Consider the following 23,763-nt stretch of genomic DNA (forward strand, 5'->3'; position numbering starts at 1 on the left):
AGCTTTTAAAATTTTGTTTTCTTTGTGTTTTTGCTTTTTCAAGGTAGGGTCTCACTCTAGCCTAGGCTGGAACTTACTCTGTAGTCCCATTCTGGCCTTGAGCTCATGGCAATCCTCTTCCCTCTGCCTTCTGAGTGCTGGAATTAAAGGCATGTACCACCATGCCTGGCAGATTGATTTGTCTTTCATGTTTATATTCTATGAAAATATTCTATTTCCCTAAATAAGATAGATAAATATTTCAAATTACTGCTGTCAAATATTGTCAACTTTACAAAGCGGTCAAAATAAATGTGTTCACCTTCAATTACTGTTTTGATCTATGTCCAAAATCACATAAACTCCAGTAGTTTTATATGCATGCATTTCCTTAATTTGACAGAGATATAGTGAAATGCCATTTGTTCTGTATTCTTATTACCAGGCAATATTAACCATGGGCTGGCTCAATCTAGAATAAAGACTGTATATACTCTGTTATGTAGTAATAACATGTATATGATATACTCATTGTAGATAAATTATTCTGAATGTGTCTTTATTGCGATTGAAGTATATTATGTTAACAGATCTGAAGTCTTTCTTTTCCTATGCACTTTTCCCAGATGGTGGCAGGAGAGTAATTTGAGAACCAAACTAAGGAGCTTTCAGGTAGATTAGCTGTACTTGGAATATATATGTATGTTTGAGTAAAATTTATGTATAGATAGATAGATAGATGTCACAGAATAGCAATACCATAATACGTGAAAAATTCTGCATTAAGATCAAATATAAGCTAAAGTTTCTCAACTTTTCAAAGCAATATTCAATAGTTGAAGAAATTTAAAAAAAATGTTCCCAGTAATTTTATTTAAAATTCCAAACTGAAACTAGCATTGTGTTACATGAATTGAGGCAGTGAAGCAATACATTCCTTTATTTTATTTTTATTTACTCACTGAAGCTAGACATGCTGGCCCATGCCTTTAATCCCAGTGCTCAGAAAGGATGCTGATATAGGAGGATCACAGTGAGTTCTACACCAGCCTAGAGCTATAGAAAGAGTTCCAGGTCAGCCTTGGCTAGAGTGAGACCCTACCATAAAAAAAAAATATATAAAATTTTTTAAAACTACTAAATTAAAGTTTGAACTGGTATTACCTAAAGGCAATATCTCCTTTCTTGTTTAGGTCTTTTGTCTCCCCAAAATTTAATTTTTTAAATTATCTTGTTTGTTCAGTTTTATATTTATACAGACTCTAATATTCATTCAATAAATATTTCCTAATTGCCTACTGTGATCCTTGGCAGTAGTTTTCATTCATTCAACTCACAACTGAATTGAGCAGATAAATGTCTCTGACAATATGGCCTTCACAATGTCCTACACAGACGCAGGACACTGATCGTAGTGAGTATTCTGTGTCTGTTGGATATTTCCTACCAGGTAGCCTCTGCACACCTATTTGTTTTTTCAGATTTTACCTATGTCCTTACTTGTTTGCAACATCTCTACATAGAATGTAGCCATCATATCCCTCTCATGCAAATACTCAGCGTAGTATAACAGTCTTTCTGAGCCTTTCTTAGTTTTAGTAGGGTTAGAATAATTTATGAACTGGGTGCCTTTTGACAAAAATAAATAAGTTTAACCTATTTATTCGTATCATCACCATCACCTAACAAGAAGAATTAAACCTGTACATGTGCTACCTTCCTGAGGTTTAGTTGTTTATTTTGCATTCATTACAGTATAGATTATGACATCACCCTGCAGTCATTGGCCAATCATGTACTTTACTTTTTATAGCTGTCTTAAACCAGATTGCTATAACAAAATAATACTTAGTTCTCACAATTATCCACAAATATTTACACTCTGTAAAACTGAAATAGTTAGTGTAATTTTTAGTTTTGAATGTAAGTTGCACATTATAATTTCTGGAACAATATTTTATTTAGCCCCCAAATTTAATGAGTTCTTCCAAATTATGAACTTACTTGACACTTACTATGCTGTTTTACATTACAACTCAAAAGGCACTTGTTTTATTCCTAGGTTTCATGTGATATAATATTTTTTCTATTGTTTATAAAACAAATAATAGTGCTGCACTTAAGGTATGCCTTCATCTTGTTAGCTACATGAGAATATTAAAAAAAAAAATCAGTCAAGAAAGAATTCCAAGCAATACATTATATAAAACATAATTATTTTGCCATCAGCGAGTTTCTAGAGGGGGCCCCCCATATAGTAACTTTTCATTGCATTTAATGTAGTTCTCTAAAGAAGGCAGGTCAAACCCTGTGGGAACATCTGAGTGACATTTTCTTGCTTAACCATAGTATGCTGTATGTAAGTAAGTTTGTAATCCAGTTTAAAAGCTAGAGATATCTAGAGAAAAAAAAAATTCTAATTGTGAAGTGTGCAGAGGTTCTGTCAGTCAACAAGTCTCTTTACTGTCTTGAATTGGTTGCTAGCAGTGTCTGTGGGTACAGTTCTTCTCAGCACTCAGTGCCAGAGTCAGGTTCACATTGCTAGTAAAAATCACTCAACCAAGGCATCTTGTGGAAAAAAAAAGAAGTTTATTTTGGTTTACAGACTTGAGAAGAAGCTTCATGATGGCAAGGGAAAATGATGGCATGAGCAGAGAGTGGATATCACCCCCTAGCCCTTATAAGTTGGACAACAGGAACAGGAGAGTGTGCAAAACACTGGAAAGGGAAAGCTGGCTATAACACCCATAAACCTGCCCCCCAAAATACACTCCCTCCTGGAGGTGTTAATTCCCAAATCTCCATCAGCTGGGAACCTAGCATTTGGAACACCTAAGTTTATGCGGGAGACCTGAATCAAACCACCACACTGTCAAATTCATAAGCAGAAATTCATTCTCAGACTGATCATTATGTTTATTTTGATCAGTTATGTACGACACATTTTTATTTTCAATTGACAATTGTTTGTCACTATTGTGACTAGGCTTGAATGTAATATTTTGATCTAGACATTCTTTGTAAAGTCATTCAAGCTAATTAACATAACCGTGAAATTCTAAATCCTTTATTTTGTGGTGAGATCATTAAAGATCTTTTCCTTTCACAATTTTGAAATGTTCAATATGTTATTAAATATGGTCACCAGTCAAAACAATGGTTTCTACAGCATATTCTTGTAGTCTCATTTTACTTTGTAACCTTTCATCAATATCTCCCCTCTCTTCATCCTTACTTCTTCCCTTCAACTTTTGATAATCACCTTTCTTGCTGCTTATATGCAATCAATTATTTGAATTTTACACATGTCATCATTATTGATCATTCTCTGCCTGTCTTACTCAGTTTATTACAATGTTTTCCCATTATTTCCATGTCACAAATGACAAACCTTTATTACTTAATGCAGTATTGTAGTTACTGTGTGTATGTACAATGCTTTCTTTATACTATCATCTACTGGTGGTATTGATTTCATAACTTGGGTGTTGTGTATAATGCTGAGATGAATATGAGAATATATATGTATTTTTCATGTACCAGATCACCTTCTTTTGGATTGCTCAATCCTATGATCATTCTTTTTTTTTTTAAGTTTTTTTTTTTTAATTTTTTATTTATTTGAGAGCGACAGACACAGAGAGAAAGACAGATAGAGGGAGAGAGAGAGAATGGGTGTGCCAGGGCTTCCAGCCTCTGCAAACGAACTCCAGACGCGTGCACCCCCTTGTGCATCTGGCTAACGTGGGTCCTGGGGAACCGAGCCTCGAACCGGGGTCCTTAGGCTTCACAGGCGAGCGCTTAACCGCTAAGCCATGTCTCCAGCCCCTATGATCATTCTTATTTCAGTCTTTTGTGGAACTATCATACTCTTTTCCAGGCTTTACAAATGTGACATTTAATTTTTATATTTTAGTGGGTTTTTCATTGTCAATATAATACAACCTATTTTAGTAAGATATGTACATATAAGTAGAAATACACAATTTAATTTAAAGTCAACTTTTTCTTGGCTCTTCATTTATTTCTTTTATTGAGAATTACTTTCATGAGGCAGCATCAAGTAGCATGTAGGAATCATAACAATAAACAATTAGACTTTCATAACCACTGAGTCCAAGTCCAGATCAGTAAGTTTCTGTTGACATTTATGGATGATATACTTATTGATAGTGCTTGATATTAATTTTTGATATTAATTTTAAATGATGAAAATAGATCACCTTTTCACTCTCATATAGTAAGTCACCATTTTTTTAAGTTTTTGATCTTTCATTTATAATATGAAAAGCATTTTTACATATAAGCATGTGTTTCTGAACTCTATTTGCTTGGGCTAATGCCTGATTTTGCATTAATTTTTAATTCAGCCATGTATTACTTAGTGATATATATGTATTCATCATTTCCCCATGTGCCAACATCATAGACTGTGCATTAAAAAAAGCAACTCTAAAACAGCTATGACATCATAAGGTAGTAAGTTCTTATCATTATCATTGTGGAAGACCAGGTGTTATTCAGCATCCGACTGTGTTTTGTAGGGTTTATTAAGCTTCTTGCAATTTTCAAAATTTATTCAAAATTATAAGCCATTTTATAGCATGGCTTTTAATATATATTTGTTAGTTTTGTTAAAGAAAAAAAAATCTACCACTTACAGAATGACTTAGGGAAAAGTATAAGTCATGAACATAACTATGGAAGACATAATTCAATATCAAATTAGTGATTTAGACTTCTACATTTTAGAAAGAGTTCTGTTTCTTTGTTGGCATGCAGAAAGGAAAAAAAAATAATTATGGAAGAAAGATTAACAGAAGGAAAGTGATGATGAGGGACTTTCATTTCAGCAAATTTTTAGGATTAAGAGAAATATGGACAATGCTTACTAGAATATAAATATAAAAATAGGGCTGGAGAGATGGCTTAGTGGTTAAGTGCTTGCCTGTGAAGCCTAAGGACCCCAGTTCTAGGCTCGGTTCCCCAGGTCCCACATTAGCCAGATGCACAAGGGGGTGCACACATCTGGAGTTCGTTTGCAGAGGCTGGAAGCCCTGGCACGCCCATTCTCTTTCTCTCCCTCTGTCTGTCTTTCTCTCTGTGTCTGTCGCTCTCAAATAAATAAAAATAAAAATAAATAAATAAATAAAAATAGGGGTATAATCTTCCTTAGTGTTTATGACTTTGCTTTAACTAGTGTTATGGTTAGATAAAGTAAACATTTTGGGTTATGATCTGTAGTATCCTATGGGTTTTGAATTCCACAGACACCCAGAAGGAGTAACCATGGCATTGTTCATGGCTCTGATTTAATAATTTTCAATTGACCATTCATGTCTCTAGAGTGTCACTGGAACAAAGGTTTATTTAGGTTAAAAGACTTTGAAAATAATATTTAAAAATTAGTGACACATCTAACTGGTCAGTAAAGTTGGCATATGATACCTCTCAACCTTTTCACTGCCTCTGTCACATAATACTAATCAAATACAGTATTCTTCCCTGTTCCAACCTCAGATGTAGAATCTATTCAACTTCCATGACTTCATTATTGATTAGTTTGTGGGCTGGTCAGAATTCTCTTACTATCTATGTGCTACTAAATCCTACATAATTTTGGACCTTTAGTACACAACATATTTTAGCTTAAGAAAGATATGCAAAAGAGACTAAATATTTCTGATTTAAAGCAGAAGATACTAGGAATGTTTAAGTAGGAGATGTGGCTGGGAAATGGAAATTAAAATAAACATTCAAATAATAACCCTTACACTGTGTTGAAAAAGTCAGATTTTGCTATCAATTGGACAATAATATTAAGGCCTATGAAGTTTATTAAGTGGGCCTTAGAGAGGCAATTGAAATCAGGTTTGTTTTCTGCTGAGAATCTCAAGACACAACTAATTTTGTCCTATAAATTATAAAATTTAGTAATTAAAAACTAAACCTTCCATATCTATGAAAGAAGAGCAAATGAAATCTGACACTCCTGGAAATTAATCTTATTCTCTCTGAGATATCCTAGGTTTTGTTCAACAATGAGATTTAAAGTTCTTAAAATTAAAAAAAAAAGTAAAGTATTTTCATATGTATTTCAAGATTCACAACAATCGTTATAAAACAATAAAGCAATGAATGCATTAACCACCTTCTACATTGGTGGATAAATATGTTGTGTATTCTATGAAGTCATCACCTAATTGTGATATAAATGCAAGATTAATTTTCAAAACAGTGACAACTACTTATCTCTTCTGATAGGACAACTCCAATGTGATGCTGGGGCAGGACTCATTTAGGACTCCATTTCAAGGTTGACCTGAAAGGCCCGTGGGAGAAGAAGGTAAATGTTCTTTTGGTAATAACTCTCTTTTGTTCCCTGTGATTACTTCTGTTTTTCAAATGTTTATTTTAGATTTTTCAGATTTTGGTTAAGCATCTGTGCCAAATATTTATTGGTTTCCAGTCATCTCCAGAGACCTACCGGTCTCTATCACTAGGGATATTTATCACTGTTTATGTTACTGAGCCTCCCATTTCCTTCTTGCTGCTCTCTCTACTTCTAACCTTGGTCGGATTTTAAATGTGGGCATAGATAAATGTGACAATAAGAAATTGGTTTCAAAAGATTAAAAGGAAATAGTTGTGAAAGAAAAACACTTGGAATATTTTGTTACTATTAGTCTGACTTCTTATAAGCTTTACTTCTCAGTATTATTATTGTCATATAAATACTATTATCATTAGCATTATTTTGCAGTACTGGGGATTAGACCTAAGACTGAGGCAAGTGGACTCCCCCTGAGCTATATGCCCAACTCATTGTTGTCTCTAAGTGCATTTTATATTAAGGTACTAGAGGACCTGTAGTTGTTAAGAAAACAATGAAGTAAAAAATCACCAGTAACATTTTTATCTTTCTTTGAAAATATTTATTTATTTATGAGAAAAAGCACAAGATAACATAAATATGGATAAATATGGGTACATCAGTATCTCTTGCCACTGCAAACAAACCCCAGATACATGCATGCTTTTTCAATCTGTCTTTACATGGGTCCTAGGGATTGGGACCTGGGTTAGCATGATCTACAAGCATGACACGTTAGCCACTAAGCTATTTCACAGATCTATAATTTTTTCTTTTTTAACAAATAATTTTTCTCTTTCTTATTAATGTTTTCTTGCCCAGTATTCCAGATGTTTGGGAAGCATTCATTTTTTTTTTCTTGTCACACATCTAAACCCCATTGTTTTTTTAATGTTCACAATACCAGCATACAAATACTCCCAACACCTAATGTTTATATAACATTAGTTGTTTGGTCTTGGTACTAAACTGTGACATTATTTAAGTAATATGTCATAATCTCTCCAAATATATAGTGATGTAATTATCATGAACAAAGAAATACAAAAAAATGTGGGTATGGAATAACTGTATTCCAGAATTTTTGAATAATTCCTTTTCTTAATCATTACCCCAAATGAAAGGGCACTTATGCTGCATTGGCTTTTTTGAAATTCTTTCTCTTGAGGTCACAGGACACTGGTCATATGACAGAGTTCACATGACAGCAATGAATTGTTTTGCCCATTCCTAAAGCTTTCTTAAGACAGAGTCTCCCTAATTTTATATGTGTTTTAATTGTACTCAAATATTTCCTGAGTATTCAAGTCCTATTTATCTATGGTTTAGTTTTCATTTTGCTTATTATTTTTCCATATACATGAATTAAATGTATCTTCATTTACTGAGCATCTTAATATTTTCAAAGCACTTGGGCAGCTTTTGATTTCATTCTTTTTTTGTTGTGCCATGTTAAATAAGACTCACATTACTAACTGTATTCATTATTTCCTTGTTGCTGTGACCAAATACCTGGTATAAAACAACTTAAAGAAGGAAGGGTTTGTTTCAGCTTATATTTCAAGGCCACAGTCCATCATGGTAGGGAAGGCTTGGTGGCAGATGCTTGAGGCAGCTGGTCACATTCAGTCCACAGTGAGAAAGCTGAAAGAATAGAACGTGGGTCTCAGCTAGTTTAGCCTTGTGATATAGTCCCGGACCATGTCTCATAGAATGTTGTCACCCACATGAGAGTGAATCTCCTGACCATCACTTACCTTATTTAGAATAGGGCATGTCCACAGATTTGTTTCCATGGTGATTCTAAATCCTATCATTTGGCAACCAAGATTAACTTCATCCTATTTTAGTTTGGTAAGTGAAGAAAATAAAAATCAAAGCATTAAAATTATTTAGAAAAGTTAACTGTATCTTATAGTTACCAGTAGGTGTATTTAGAACATCCAATTGTGAGGAGGGAGATATTGGTGTACTTACTATAGTTATAGTTATCTTGACATATTCCATTGTTATAAAACTTTTGACTATTTAAGTTCTCATAAAAAAGCTATTTAATTGTATATAAACAGAAAGAATTCTGATTTGTAATAATTAGGAATCACCTGATTATTAAGATGACTATGAAACCATGAAACTATTTTTAAAGATAAGGGATCTTCCCAGAAGCCACCTTAATTGCATTTGAAGTTAGTTCTCCAAACTGCTACTGGAACTTGCTAATTAGAGTTTGCTAGTTATGAGCTTATAGTGGCAGGGTTTTTTTTTTTAACATTTAAAAATGAACACTAACCACATACTGGTGTAAATAATGCATATGAATAATGCCAGAGGTCCATCTTAATGGGAAAGCACATTCTGAGAAACATTTATTCTTAGACATTTATAGAATTATGACCCCTTGAGCTGGAAGTATTATGGCAAGAATAAAACGAGGACTGTCTGATTTGGGACTTAGGCTGATACAAATTTGCATCCTTATGGGCATTCTAAACTTAAAATTCTTATACTCTATTCCTTTAATGTTTATTACTTTTATATTTAATCAAGGAACACTATCATTAATTGTGAAATTTTATTCTCAGATAGGTATGCTTGCAGTATAACTTCCCTTATATAAACTGAATACGTTATTTCAATCTAGGTAAATTGGTTTACCTAACTTCAATTTCACATGATTTTATGCTAGCTGGAATTGGGCAAGACTGTGTACTTGACCTCATCTTTGTCAATAAGTATTTTGGTTTTCTCTGTCTTCATCTTTTTAAAGCACATTCTTTCTCTATCTTTTATTATAGTTTTCTTGTGTTTCCCTCCACACACTCTACTTATCTTGACTTTGTCTGCATGATGTCTGAGTTAAACAATAATTTGCATCCTTCCACCATTACTAGTTCAGATGAGGGGATATATGCCACTGAGCTATTTGTTGTCTATAGCCTTGCATATACTAGTATCTCAAGTAATATTTACTGCATATATATGACTGCTTTGTGCTTTAGAACACTGGTTTCCCTGCCAGTATTTAGTTTGAGGGTCATCTTCAAAGGACTTCAGAAATTTTCTCCTTTTATATGGCTGAAGGAGCTGGAGCAACTTTAAAATTACTTTTCAAAATTCATTACAACTTGTGGTTCTCAATGGTTAAAGATGCTACTCTGGGTTCTGTTCCCCAGTACCCATGTAAAGTCAGATACACAAAGTGGCACATGCAACTGGGTTCATTTGCAAGAGGCCCTGGCCCACCTGTATATTCACTCATTCTCTTTGTGTGTGTGTGTGTGTGTGTGTGTGTGTGTGTGTGTGTGTGTGTGTGTATGTTTCACTATCCCTCTTTCTCTTCAGTTAATACAAATAAAAAAAATACTTTATTATGCCTTGCACTTTGACAATGACTGAATTCAGGAAGTAGATGATTCCATGGGTCCCAGAGTGTAGGCTGTAACAGAGACTCTATGATGATCTTCCTGCTTCTTTTCTCCTAGTTTTCTCATCACTATTTTCCTCCCATAGTTACAGTGACCGCCTTACTATGGCATAGGTGGCAGTATGCTGATTTTTCTGATTTGATATTATAAGTGAAAAAATCATCTATTTTAGTTGTTTTCTTCCTACTTTCCACTATCGCTCTCTTTTTCTCTAACCTGAGCTATATCTACCTCTGTGTTTGTCTTGATCTCCCTTTTTATATTGCAACTTCCTAAGGAAATCTGAACCTAAACTATCCATCCAAAAGCACTGTGTGAAACCTGACTTATCTCTAGTAATTCTGTGAGATTTAACTTTTTTTTTCCTCGCAAAGATTGGTGATAATTTATTAAAAGGGAATACATAAATTGATTAATATGATACTAATTAGCTCATCCCAAAAATTATTTCTGGAAGTTTCAGCATTTTTTGTTTATATAGTGAATATGCAAAATTATTCTATACCAAATCTAGGGTTCCTCATGGAAATGTAATAGAAATGTAGCCATCTATCTATCTATCTATCTATCTATCTATCTATCTATCTATATAAGTGGATATAGATAGATAGATAGATAGATAGATAGATAGATAGATAGATAAGAAAGTGAGCCAAGTTGGAATGGAACTGGGGATGTTTAGATTTCATCAGTAATATTGATTTTGCAACATAGGAAGGCCATTTTTCATGTCTTTCTCATTTATCATATATTATTGATATAGTCACTCAGAAATGGGTAGCATTGTATGTTGGTCAGGGATCACTCCTGTTATGGAAGAGCCACTTAGAGTAGTTGAAGCACGCTTACCTTTATCACATGTAGGCGTGTAGAATCCATTCTACCCGTTTTCTCTGGTTCTTCTTCATTGTCTTTTTGAAGTCATAAATAATATAGTTGACAGAAGGATCTAGATGTGTATACACTGATATTTGGAGTGCTATCTTTTGAAGTGTTGAATTCACTAGAAAAAAGTTACACATTTGGTTTCCTGGGAAAAAAAAGTGAATATATTTCAGCACATAATGCAGCAACATTGTTTTTATAAATCTTCACATTAAACTATCATTCCAAATCTCATTCCTATTGATGTGATGATAGTATCTGGGCAAAAAATACTGTCTCATGTGAAAAAAAAGTATGAAAACGGAACTTGTTCCTATAAAAATAGAGTTTACATTTATAATTTTAAATTTGTGCCTTGGAACTATGCAATAGTAAAACTTTTGATACCATTATACAAAATAGCAAAATATGGATTTTAACTGTCCCGCTTTTCAGTTCAACTGAACATTAAGTACCTCTTTAATGGTCTTATTTGCTGGGAAGAGCACCATTACAATAATCTGCTTTTTACAGCCCATATCCAATATGAACTAGCGTCACTTATTACAAAGTTTGTGCTTTGGGAGACATTTTCACAGCCTCTAACAGTTCTACCCCACATTTCTTGGAATTAGTCTTTAATGATATCATTTTGCAAAATGAGTTGTTGCTTAAACTTACTGATTGTTTTGTGGTAAAATTCTAATCCAGCAGCACTATTGAAAATGCCATACAAATGTATAAGGGAAGGTCCATTGAAACTACCATTGCATTAGTAATTGTATGAAAATTTGAGAGGAGAGAGACCATATAGCTTAGGTGTGTCAGGGATTTTTTTTTTCTCCTATATATGATATCCAAGGAGGGGCGATGAAGCCTCATTTTTAGTTGTTGGCAGTTTGAATTTTTGCTATTGTCTGTAGGAGACTAATGCTATAGATTTATGTAAATATAGTCTGACACCTCCAATGTGTCAGCCTTATTGAGGTGTTTATGTGCTGAACTCACTTGCACCTGGTATTCTAACCGATAAACCTTTGAGATCCCAAGGAAAGATTTGTCTTCACTGTGGCTTGCTTAGTCCAGACTCACATTCACATTGGGGCTCGTCCTTATTGCAATGCTATAGCTGAAACTCACATCACCCTAATATAGATTGACGCCTTGGCCTGAAGACTGATTGGAACTTCTGTTTTGGAGTTGCTAATGTTCACTGAACCATTTTATTGAAGATAAAGTAAATAAAATAGATTGCTATATGAGAATTCTCTGAAATCAAATGGGATAATTTGTCAGGTCTAAGCCCATGAAGAAGGTTAAGAATTGAAGCAATAACTTTTTGTTCAGTATATGCTGGGATAAATATTTCCATTAATATTTGACCAAAAATACATATTTTATCAATACAATTAAAAGCTACACATAATTTATTAATTTTGTTGATTTTTGTACAAAATCGTGGGTCATCTGTACTATAGTAATGTGAATATAAACTTTTATGATTTCCTATTTTCGAAGACTTTTTTTTTTGTTTTTGTAACATTTCAATGTATTAAGGTGAGCTATGAACCTTACCCATATTGGAGGATGATCCTAGTCTTCAGTCTTCTATTTATTAATCAAGATTCTGTATTCATATTAGATAACCTCTTTAGAAAATGGGTTGAGGAGGGTTTTTTTTTTCTTTCTTGAGGAAATGTGTTAGTTTTAAAAGATATATTAATAGGAAAACATGTATTTTTGCTTATTTTAACACCTGATATTATTTTCGAAAATGTTAGAATGATCTTAGTCTTCTAAATTACACAAAATGATGTCAGTAGCACATTTTAACATGATAACATATATTGACATAACAACTTGAAAAATACAAAGATATAATTCTTTTCATTTTTTTGTTTTTGTTTATTTGAAAGAGAGATACAAGCAGATAGAGAGGAGGAGAATGGGTGTGCCAGGGCCTCAAGCCACTGCAAACAAACTACAGACACATGGACCACCTTGAGCATATGGCTTATATGGGTCCTGGTGAAACAAACCTGGGTTTTTTGACTTTGTAGTCAAGTACCTTAACTGCTAAGCCATCTCTCCAGCACCAAGATCTAATATATTTAAGGAAGATATTTTGAAAGTCTTAGATGTAAAACAATGAATATATCTATTTGATTCCCTGGGTCTGAGTAAAGGAAACACATAAAAATTATCAATATTTTTTTTCTTTTTCTTTATTTATATGAGTGTAGTATTTATGGTGTCTGTGGCACATGTAAGGTATGTGTGACTGTATATGTGCACATATATGTAAGGATGTCCCATGTAGCCAGAGGAGGACGTCAGGTGCCCTCTATTTCCCTTCTGCCTGATTTTCTATAGGCGGAATCTCTTAGTGAAGCTAAAACTCTTCTGTTTTTGTGCTAGACTCACTGTCCAGTTTGTCCTAGCGATCCTCCTGTCTTTGTTTTCTCAGTGCAAGGTAAACAACAGGTATACAAGGTATAGAGGTATGCATAGACCCACTTTATTAATATGCATGCTAGGGATTAAACCCAAGACTCCATGCTTGTTCAACAAGCTTTCTAATCTACCGAGTCTTCTCTCTCGCACCAATCAAAGATATTTTGCTAGAAAGTTTCTTATTTGGTATTTGAAGACTTTTTTTCTGCATATTTATTAAAATTCTGTTACAGTAAAATGTTGCCTAAATTTTGTCATTTTTTTTTTCAAATTCAGGATAAATTTAGTTTTTGCTCATCTTAAATGTATAAAATTAGGTTACACATTTTTTGCTTAGACTATCCACACATTCATTGATGGATCTTAAGTAAATATAGCCAATCATAATAATTCTGTACCTTATAGTTAACTGGATTCCCTATGCCTCTTAAGTTAAAGAATTTGAAAATGGTAAATAATTATACTAAGTTTATATAAAAATAAATTTAGTATTTTGTTAGTTTACTTTACCTGGAGGTCTTCTTACATCTTGACTAACTTCAGGCAATGACTGTATTTTACACTTAATATTTTTGTGATTTAGACATTTTTGTCAGTTACCAATAAATATTCTTACTAATGCCATCATTTTAATTTTTGAAGAGTTGGACACTAAATAAAGTTTTACCTTTTAAGACTGTGTGTTTGCATAATGCTTGCTATATGTAGCGAAATGGCTTGAGCACCCTTACAGGGAAAGTAGATGAGAGTGCTCCCGAGAATTTAGAAGGTTTTTCAAGGAATAGTAAAGTGGTTACTGTGCCTTTTGTCATGAAAAGAATAAAAGTGATGGACCTCTTAGTACCATTTCCACTTTCCTCTTGGTGCATAAATATTCCTTTCTTCTATAGTTCATGTTCTTGTACTATAAAATCAGCAATTAGACATGGATCCTTGTGTTTACTATTATCACAAATAATGAAATAGCCAACATAACTATGAGCAGGCAACCTGGTTAAACAAATTCTAATACATCTACCAAAGGAATAAATAATATCTAAGTCAGACCTGATTTCATTAAAATTGATTTGGCTCATTCATAGGAAAACTACTACACACCAAAATATTATCAGTGGTACTTTTGGGGTGAAGGTTTTTAATTTCTTATTTATTAATTTAAAGATTTTTTTGTATCAGTTAAGTCTTGTTTAGTTAATGTGCACATATAAGAATCAAGTTTTAATTCTCTGGCTCAAATATAATTTTCTCTACATACAATTAACTAGTTGTACCATTACTCATACAATCCTCACAATAGAGATTCAGCATGTCCTTGCTTCTGCTCTGAGTTTTAACAGCTCTAGAGACAATGATAGTGTGGAACTCATGGGTCAAGAGTCTTTAGAAATTGGAGTTTTCAGCCTTGGTGGGCTTTATCAACCATTGATATCTGTACTCTTTTCAAGAACCATTTAGATGTTAGCAATTGAATAGCTGGTCATTTATAAATCTCATTGTAAATATGAAAAGCACTGCTTCCATTATATAATAAAGGGTGGAATTATTTCTGAGATAGACACATTAGGGCAAGTATCTCTTAACCCCATATAACATAAATCCCTTTTTTTTTCTTTGCATGAGGTCAACAGCTATTTTTAAACAAATATATTGTAATTTTAGTAATGTTAAAGCAAATTCTTAGGAATATGTTTTATTATATGTAACTTTAAGAATAAGTGTAGTATAAACTAGTCATATAATTGCCCTACTTGTAACCATAACCATAAATATGGCCACTAAAAATGGTTCAATATGAGTCATTAATTGTTCTGTTCTTCAAATAGTTTAAGTACACACAATTTTGAAGCAAAAGTAAAAATATTACTTTGATATATATTGTCATTCAATTGCTAGAAACTTATATATTAAAAACTTAAGCACTCTTTATTTCAAAGTAAAGTAAGTTAGATCTAGCCAGTGGAATTTTTTTCATGAAAGTTTCCCAAAAATGCCTGTCAAGAGCCCAAAAACTTGTGCCAGGTGATGGAGATGAATGCAGAGGATACTCAAATTGCACCAAAGCAGAAATCCAGGAGCTGCTGAGAGTTCATCATTAAAGTAGACCTAAAACACACCCACGAAGGCTCAGGTAACTTTACAGAAGAGGGGCCAGAATGAAGGTAAGAACTACAGAGTGGAAGGAAATGTCCAGAAGCATTGTCCCACCCCCCTACAATGACTGAATGCTGCTCTCACCACCCATGACCCACAACTCCATGGTGAATACCAGCCATCCCACTACTTAGGCCCCTCAGTGGAGTGGGGCCAGGGAGGAAGGGAATGATGTACCAGCACATGATATGTCCATACAAAGTTTCAACTTAATAAAGAAAAAAGAAAGTTAAAAAAATTTAAAAGCCAGGCAAGTTACATTAGATATGTCATGTTTTACATGTGTAATATTAATGCATATGTATGCATGCTTGTACATGCATACACATATATATGTGTGTGCATATGGAGGCCACAGAAAGACATCCAGTGTCTTTCTGAATTGATCTCCATGGTTTTTTGAGATAGTGTCTCCCCTGGACCTATAACTCAGCAATTCAGCTAGATTAACTACCCAGAATACTCCTTTTTCCTTCCCCAGTGTTTTGATTATATGCATTCACCACCTTACTTGGCATTTACATGAGTGAGTACTAACAGAACTGCTTGTGAACTTGAATGAATGTGTTTATCTCTCTTAAGCTCCGATATATGATTCCTAACATAATATGAATTAAACAAAATGATTCTACAGTAGACCTCTGATATATTTTAACTATAGAAGTTTGTAATTCTATAAAATAGTATTCTTATGAACAGTATAACTAGGAAGAGTGCTTGTTCATGGAAAAGAAAAAAAAAAAAAAGAAAAAAACCTAGCTTTCTGTCAGAGGCTGGCCAACATATCAAAGAATGAGTATTTTCCATATTATCTAGTGTTAGCATTTGTATAAATTCTCTTGGTCTTCTGCTTTAAGACTAAGTCAACTCACACCAGGAATTTAAATGGCGTATATGTCCCTAATCACTACACAGTGCTAGTTGAGAACCTGAATGATGTGATCAGAAGCTAAAGTAAGTCTTTGAGACTGGGGTTAACATATCTTAACCCCTAATTTACTCTTACTGGATTTTAATTGTTAGATTGTGATATTTCTTAATGATTTAACAATAGTTATCGACTCCCTTCTTGCAGATCACTATTTTTTAAATAATTTTTATTTTTATTTATTTGAGAGAGGGTATGTATGTGAGAGAGTGGCAGAGACAGAGAGGGATAGAGTTAGAATGGGCATTCCAGGGCTTCCAGCCACTGTAAAGAAATCTCAGACACATGTACCACCTTGTGCATCTGGCTTATGTGGTTCCTGGGGAATTCAACTTAGGTCCTTTGGCTTTGCATGAAAGTGCCTTAACCAATCTTTCCAACCCTTAAAAAAAATAAAACTATTTAAATGCTCTTGACAGTACTTAAACTGTCAAGAATTTATAACCTATCAAAACTGTGATGAGCTCATCTAAAGGAAACTGCAGAAGATGTCAAACATTTGAGGGCATATGCTTTGATTTTTCTTTATACATCAGAATATGGCAAAGATGAAGGGATAGGCAATCCTTGGAACATACATAATCTGTGGCATGAGATTCAGTTTCAGTAGATTCAAGCCTGCCATTTTTTTCTTTTTTTATTATTTTTTTGTTGACAACTTCTATGATTGTAAACCATATTCCATGGTAATTACCTCCCTCTTCCCATTTTCCCCTCCAAAAACTCCACTTTCTATCATATACCCTCCTCCTCTCAGTCAGTCTCTTATTTTGATGTCATTTCCTCCTATTATGAAGATCTTATGTAGGTAGTGTTAGACACTATGAGGTCATGGATATCCAGGCCATTTTGTGTCTAGAGAAGTACATTGTAAGGAGTTCTACCCTTCCGTGGCTCTTTCTTTCTGCCACCTCTTCTGCCATGGACCCTGAGCCTTGGATGGTGTGATAAAGATATTTCAGTGCTGAGCATTCCTCTGTCACTTCTTCTCAGCACCATGATACTGTGTGAGTCATTCCAAGGTCACTGCCATCTGAAAAGAGAAGGTTCTCTAACCAAAAGTGCAAGTGACATTAATATATGGGTATAAACATTAAGAGAAGTGCTTACTGGGAAATTTGGTCAGTATAGTATATATTTAGCCAGACAGTAGCAGACATTATACCCCTAAGGCTCATGACTACCCTGTTGTAGGTTTTCAGTATCAGGGATGTATTCCCTCCCATGGAGCAGTCCTCCAGTCAAATTAGAGGGCAGGATTCCTCCATAACAGACATGCCACTATTGCACCCGTTGGCTCATTTGGCATGGCTGGCCAAATATAAGTCTTATAGTGTCCAGTGTTGAGTATCTTCAGTGGTGATTTCTCCCTCTTCCATTGAACTGCATGCATTTTAAAGATCTGTGAAATGGACAGTTTTCAGAGAATTGTAAGCATCCCTCCCAGGGAGTTTGACACCCTTCAACCTAGAATAATAATAAAAAATAAATGGAGCCCTCAATCTTACAAAACCATGGATACAAGCTGTCAGCTGTCTTCAGAGCTTAGACAAGGACATTTCATTCAAGAGATAACACAGCCCTGTCTAACCCTAGTTGTCCTATGTAAGAGAGAGAAGATGGCTCAGCCAAGCTGTGTGACTTACTGCATTGTGTGCAATAACGACTTATAAAATGCAACGTTTGTGATAACATATTACACACCAATAGGTAATTAATACAATTCTGGAGAGTTGTGATAAAACCTTATTTGAAATTTTTATTGTATATGGTTGTAAAAAATACTGCACACACATAATAATGTATGATTAAAGTCAAGTACACTTACTTTTCTTTATTTGCAAGACAGAGAGAGAGAGAGAACATGCATACAAGAGCTTCTTACCAATGCACATAAACTCCAGATGCATATGCCACTTTATCCATCTGGCTTTACACCATTACTGGGGAATCAGGAACTGAACCACAGGCCATCAAACTTTTCAAGCAAATGGCTTTAACTATTGAATCATCATTGCAGATCATATATCTAAGAAGATTTTAAGACATGTTTCTGAAACAAGAAGCATGTATAAAAGAATACTTTGATGTTTTAAACAAACTCACCTAAAGAAGTAAATCTGGAGACCATTGGGGACTGTCTGTAGAAGCCTGGTTGACCAAACATTGGAGCAGAGACTGGCTTTCATAGAAGCAATTGGAGCCTTCTTCCTGGCTGCTGCATGCATACTATAGTCCTGATTTGTCTTCTTGAATATCATTTTTATTATTATATTTATAACATATTGTACATTTTATTCCCTGGACCCTGTTTCCATTTCTCTGGTATCCTCCTCAGTGGGGTTACGGGAGTTACAGGATTCACTGTGGAGTATTGAGGCTTCAGTCAGTCCCAGTACAGTACTGGGGGGGGGGGGACTGTGCATCTTGGTATTCCCACCTACTCCGTGGCTCTTAGTCTTTCCTCCCTGTCTCCTGCCATTTTCTCTGAGCCATGACAGGCCTGTTGGCAGTCTGATTTAATGTTGAGTTCTTTGTAGCCTCTGGATTTCTGCTGTCATAGGTTTTTTCTTGATTACCATGTCTTACACCATCACCCTGGAGCTGGTTATAAGGCTAGCAGTTAGCAGTATTCATGGCACTGCTTCCACTGCTAGTTCTCCTAGGCCCTGGCAGATGTGGAAGACATAGCAGGTCTCTTGGGGGCAGTCATTTATTGAAAGATCTTGACTCTCCTCAGTTTTTTCTGCCATTTTTATATTTTATTTGATTATTTATTTGACAGACAGGGAAACAGGGAAAAGGTCAGAGAGAGAGAGAGGGAATGTGTGTCCCAGGGCCTGCAGTCATTGCAAAAGAACTCTGGATGTGTGTGCCTCCTTTTGCATCTGGTTAACATGGGTCCTGGAAAATCAAACCTGGATCCTTTGGCTTTGTAGAAAATGCCTTAACTACTAAGCCATCCGTTCAGCCCTTCTCTGACATTTTTAAAGTAAATTCTCCAACCAACAGTGAGAACAGCTTGGGTTAAAGGGTGTGTGCAAAGTTATTTGAGAGATTTTTGGTGTGTAAGCCCAACCTTCTCCAGAGAACAATGGGGACTTCTCTCGTAAGTATGAGTTTACTTTATATGGTAATCTGACTTGTTTTCTAGTACCAGGTATGCGTTCTCTCCTAGTAAGTGGACAGCATGTCCAATTGCAGTTGCTCTTTGTTATAAACTGGTTTTCCTCTTCAATTATCCTGAATTTTGTCACCTTTTTTTTATTTGTTATATGCCGTAGAAATCAGAAACCAGCCTCTCTCTTTCTCTAATATAATTTTCATCTTAAATTTTTTGAAAAAAAATTTTCCTGTTTAGCTTTAGCTAGTTTTTGTCACCCATTATGCTTAGTGCTTTATAAATACATTAATTTTAATTAAGATAGAACACATAAGAGTAAAACTTTTTCAGAAAAAAAAAATCATGGCCTATAAATAATGAAAGCATCTTTTATTCTATTATTATTTCATATGTAATACTACCATAAACGTATTGTGCACCTTTAGGAAGTTACATGTAAAGACTTAAGTATAAAGGTTTAAAAATATAGGGTGAATGTTTGAATGAAGGATGTCAAATACAAGTGTAACTATATAGTGTCTATTACACTATGGTTTGTATAACAACAAATCAGTAAGTCTATGGTAAAAGTTTGAAATTTCTAACTGTAGGATATAGTTTTGGTTATTATAATGAAATGCTGATAAGTACACATACATTTCCCTTTAGCAAACTATATAATAAACACTTTAGTTTGTAAAGTCCTTTAGCATTGGTTTCTAATTTCTTACATTTAAAAATTGAATATGTAATCATTTGGAGGGTCCTCATTCCTAAAATATGAAAATATTCTTTGAATTCTTTCTTTACTATTGATTAGATAAAATTTTCTATTAACATTCTGTAAATTGAGCTTCAGATAAATGGTTTTGCTTCTATAAATGTTTTACTTTTAATTAAATTATATCTTTATTGACAATTGCCATACCCCTCTTTTTCTTGCCTATACAAAAAGAAAAACCATGTTGAGATTAGATCTGTAAAATAAATAAATAAATAAAAAATAAAGCAAAGTAAAACAAGATTAGAAATCACATTTTTTTTCTTTTCCTTTTTTTTTTTTTTTTTTTTTTTTTTTTTGAGGTCGGGTCTTACTCTAGCCCAAGCTGGCCTGTGATTCACTATGTAGTCTCAGGCTGGCCTTGAACTCACAGTGATCCTCTTACCTCTGCCTCCCAAAACCAAATGCTGGGATTAAAGGTGTTTGCTACCATGTCTGGCTAGAAATCACTTTTATATGTTGAAAAAATCATGTGTGCAGTTAAATGGAAAACGACCTCACATTTAAATAGTCTATATAATTTAACTTGCCCTTATTTTTATATTTTAAAATATTGTTTACGTCATTCATATGAAAATAAAAAATAAAAGGTGTTTGACCTCATTGACCTTTTTTTGATGTTCAGTCACTTAAATTGTTTGTAAAAAGTTTAATTACCAAATGGTATGATCATTATTCATCCCATCACTTGATATATAACATCAACGGAATTGCCTCCCCAGAGTGTACTGTTTCACAGATCAATAGATTTACCAAGAGCTTGAAGAAGAGCTTTAAACATTCATTGAAAAGGAAAAAAATATATCCCTCTTGTAATGGCTTATGTAGTCATTACATCAGCTTCCTAAGTATTTTATTTACTTCTATGTATAAAGTTTTTTATAGCAATAGTTTTAAAGTATTATATATCCTGTGTATAAATTAAATTATACTGCCAATCAGATTTCTTTTATTTAGATACACTGGAAACTCAATACCATAGAAATGCAGAAATAGGGGCTGGAGAGATGGCTTAGTGGTTAAGGTGTTTGCCTACAAAGCCAGAGGATTCTGATTTGACTCTCCAGGACCCACATAAGCCAGATGCACAAGTGGCACATTCCTCTGGAGTTTATTTGCAGTGGCTGGAGGCCCTGTTGTTCCCATTCTCTCTCTCTCTCTCTCTCTCTTTCTCTCTCTCTGAAATAAATAGATAAATAAATAAAACGTATTCAAAAAAAGAAATGCAGAGATAGTTTCTTGAATGAATTGTGCTTTAGAGGTATGTCTTGAATTACTTGATTAATTTTATCTAACACATGTCTCCCAATATTTTACATAACTCCCATTAAAATGATTCTTATAAAAATGTTGTTTATGCTCTTAATCATTTATGGGAAATTCTTACAGCAAGAGATTTGAAACAAGAACAGAAATTATTCCATTTTTCCCACTAATCCCTGTGCTGATCAAATGCCACTGAAATGCAATTAATAATTTAAGAAAGATAAAAAGTATTGAGTGTTTGCTCAATGAGAAGACTTCTAATCCCTTTACACATATTAGCTCATTTGGTATCACACCAACATTATGACATATAGGTGCTACTTTTCTCATTTTCACCATTGAGTTTCATAAGTTCTCTAAGCACACATAACTAAAAAATAATAGAAGAACCCGATGTACAACCATGTATGTGTGTTATAGCCACTATGCATTCTCCCCCTTATGCATGGGATAGCGTTAAGGAAACAAATACAAATCAATTTTTTTGAAGCTAAACCCAGGCTAATGCCATATATATGAAAGATTGAAACCCAGTAGGGAAAACACAAAATTCTTCACCTCCATTTCCAGTGTCTGGGACTTGTAATGGATTCTTCTGGGTTCCAAAAGGCCTAGGTAGTTCCATTTTCCAACTGTACAACCAGCAACTGAGGTCCTGGGAAAAGCCCACCTAAAGCCAACAGTTTCCAATGACAGATATTCCATCGTCCTGACATCTCCAGTATCTCAGACTTCATTGCAATCTATGGTTTACCTTCACAGCTTCATACATTGGCCTTTCCCAATCTCCTGGCACTGCCTCACATTGCTCAGCCTCACTGACTCTGGAAGCAAAGTGTAGTCATTGATCTCCATTCTGCATCATTATTCCACAACCAGCACCACCTGGGAAGTGCTGCTTAGTTCTTCCATCCATTAAAGCTTGACCCTAGACAATAGAAGCATGGGATGGCCTCTGCTAAATGACCCTGGATACAAGGGAAATTTTTCATTCTCCTTTCAAATTTTTCCCTTCCCAAGAACCATCATTCTTACTGGTTTGAACCCTCAGTGGGCTAGATCTTGGCCCCAGGCGTCACTCCTATTGTTGTAGTGGAGGGCAGTCAGTTTATCCTCAAAGGTGGTAAACTCCTGTAACAAGTAGTTACAGGTGCTGCAGTCTCTAGTCCTGAGACTTGAAATTTGCATACATTATTCATGTTGCAAACTCTATAGTGTTGACAACTTTCTACTCTATATTTTCCTTTCCTTCATTATAAATGTGAACACAATCAGCCAAAAAAAAAAAAAAAAGAAAGAAAGAAGGAAAACAAATTAGTCACTCTGCGCTTTGTTATCTTTTAAGTTTTCTCCTCCAAATACATTAATCCATTGCCTTTAAATTCAATTTCATTCATGTTCTCAGGACACAGGCAGAATGAAGCCATGTTCTCCGTCAGAATATTACACAAACTGCCTCTAGCCAAGTTCCTAATGCAGTCCTGATTCCCAGTTGAAATCTCATAAGCCCAGTTTCCATATTTCTTTGATTTTTCTGGTGTTTAAATTTCCACCAGAGTGGCCCTTGAAGCTTTTATTATAGAATGTTAAGCCTTCTCTATTCAAAGTTCAAGGTCCTTCTATATTCCTTATGCAAACTGTTCCAATAATCTTCTAATTTCATAGTCAGGTTTATCAAAGCATTGAGCACACATTTCAGTACCAATTTTCTTCAATAGTTATTTTGTCATTGCTGGGTCAAAAAGAAGCAGCTTATGGGAGGAAAAGTTTATTTTAGGCTTTCCAGTTTCAAGCGGGAATTTCATCATGGCAGGGACAGCATGGCAGGAGCTGGGATCCAGCATCACATCTTTATGTCAGCAGAGAAGGCGTTGATTTACTACACTGGTATCGGATACAGGACCATAAAATCTCCAACAAGGCTACTTCTCCAGTATGGATCAAAACTTTTCCAGACAGGAATTATACACTTAAACACATGAAGCGGGCTGGAGAGATGGCTTAGCGGTTAAGTGCTTGCCTGTGAAGCCTAAGGACCCCAGTTCGAGGCTCGGTTCCCCAGGTCCCACGTTAGCCAGATGCACAAGGAGGTGCACACGTCTGGAGTTCGTTTGCAGAGGCTGGAAGCCCTGGCACGCCCATTCTCTCTCTCTCCCTTTACCTGTCTTTCTCTCTGTGTCTGTCGCTCTCAAATAAATAAATAAAAAATTAAAAAAAAACAAAACATTTTAAACACATGAAGCTCTGGTGGATATTTTTCATTCAAACCACCACAGCTTTCATATTGTATACTCTTCCTCAGGTTTTAGTAAATATCACATAAAATGTGACCTTATTTACTAATGGGGCAAGTCTGTTATTTTATGGTAACATTGGTCTCATACTTAGAGCCCCATTTATGATGATGGGCTCCCTACTATATCTGACAGGATGTCAGCT

General features: G+C 34.6%; 1 protein-coding gene across 11 annotated transcripts in view; it reads left to right on the forward strand.

The window, feature by feature from the left end:
• The window catches only part of Foxp2 (forkhead box P2), a 567,416-nt gene that overhangs the window by 181,501 nt on the left and 362,152 nt on the right, over positions 1-23,763 (forward strand). For all 11 annotated transcript variants that reach the window (XM_045160021.1, XM_045160025.1, XM_045160029.1 and 8 more), the window contains exon 3: positions 6,244-6,325. The gene's annotated coding sequence lies outside the window, so the exon portion shown is untranslated. The remainder of the gene's footprint in view (positions 1-6,243; positions 6,326-23,763) is intronic.

Source organism: Jaculus jaculus, chromosome 10, assembly GCF_020740685.1.
Source record: "Jaculus jaculus isolate mJacJac1 chromosome 10, mJacJac1.mat.Y.cur, whole genome shotgun sequence".
NCBI lineage: Eukaryota > Metazoa > Chordata > Mammalia > Rodentia > Dipodidae > Jaculus > Jaculus jaculus.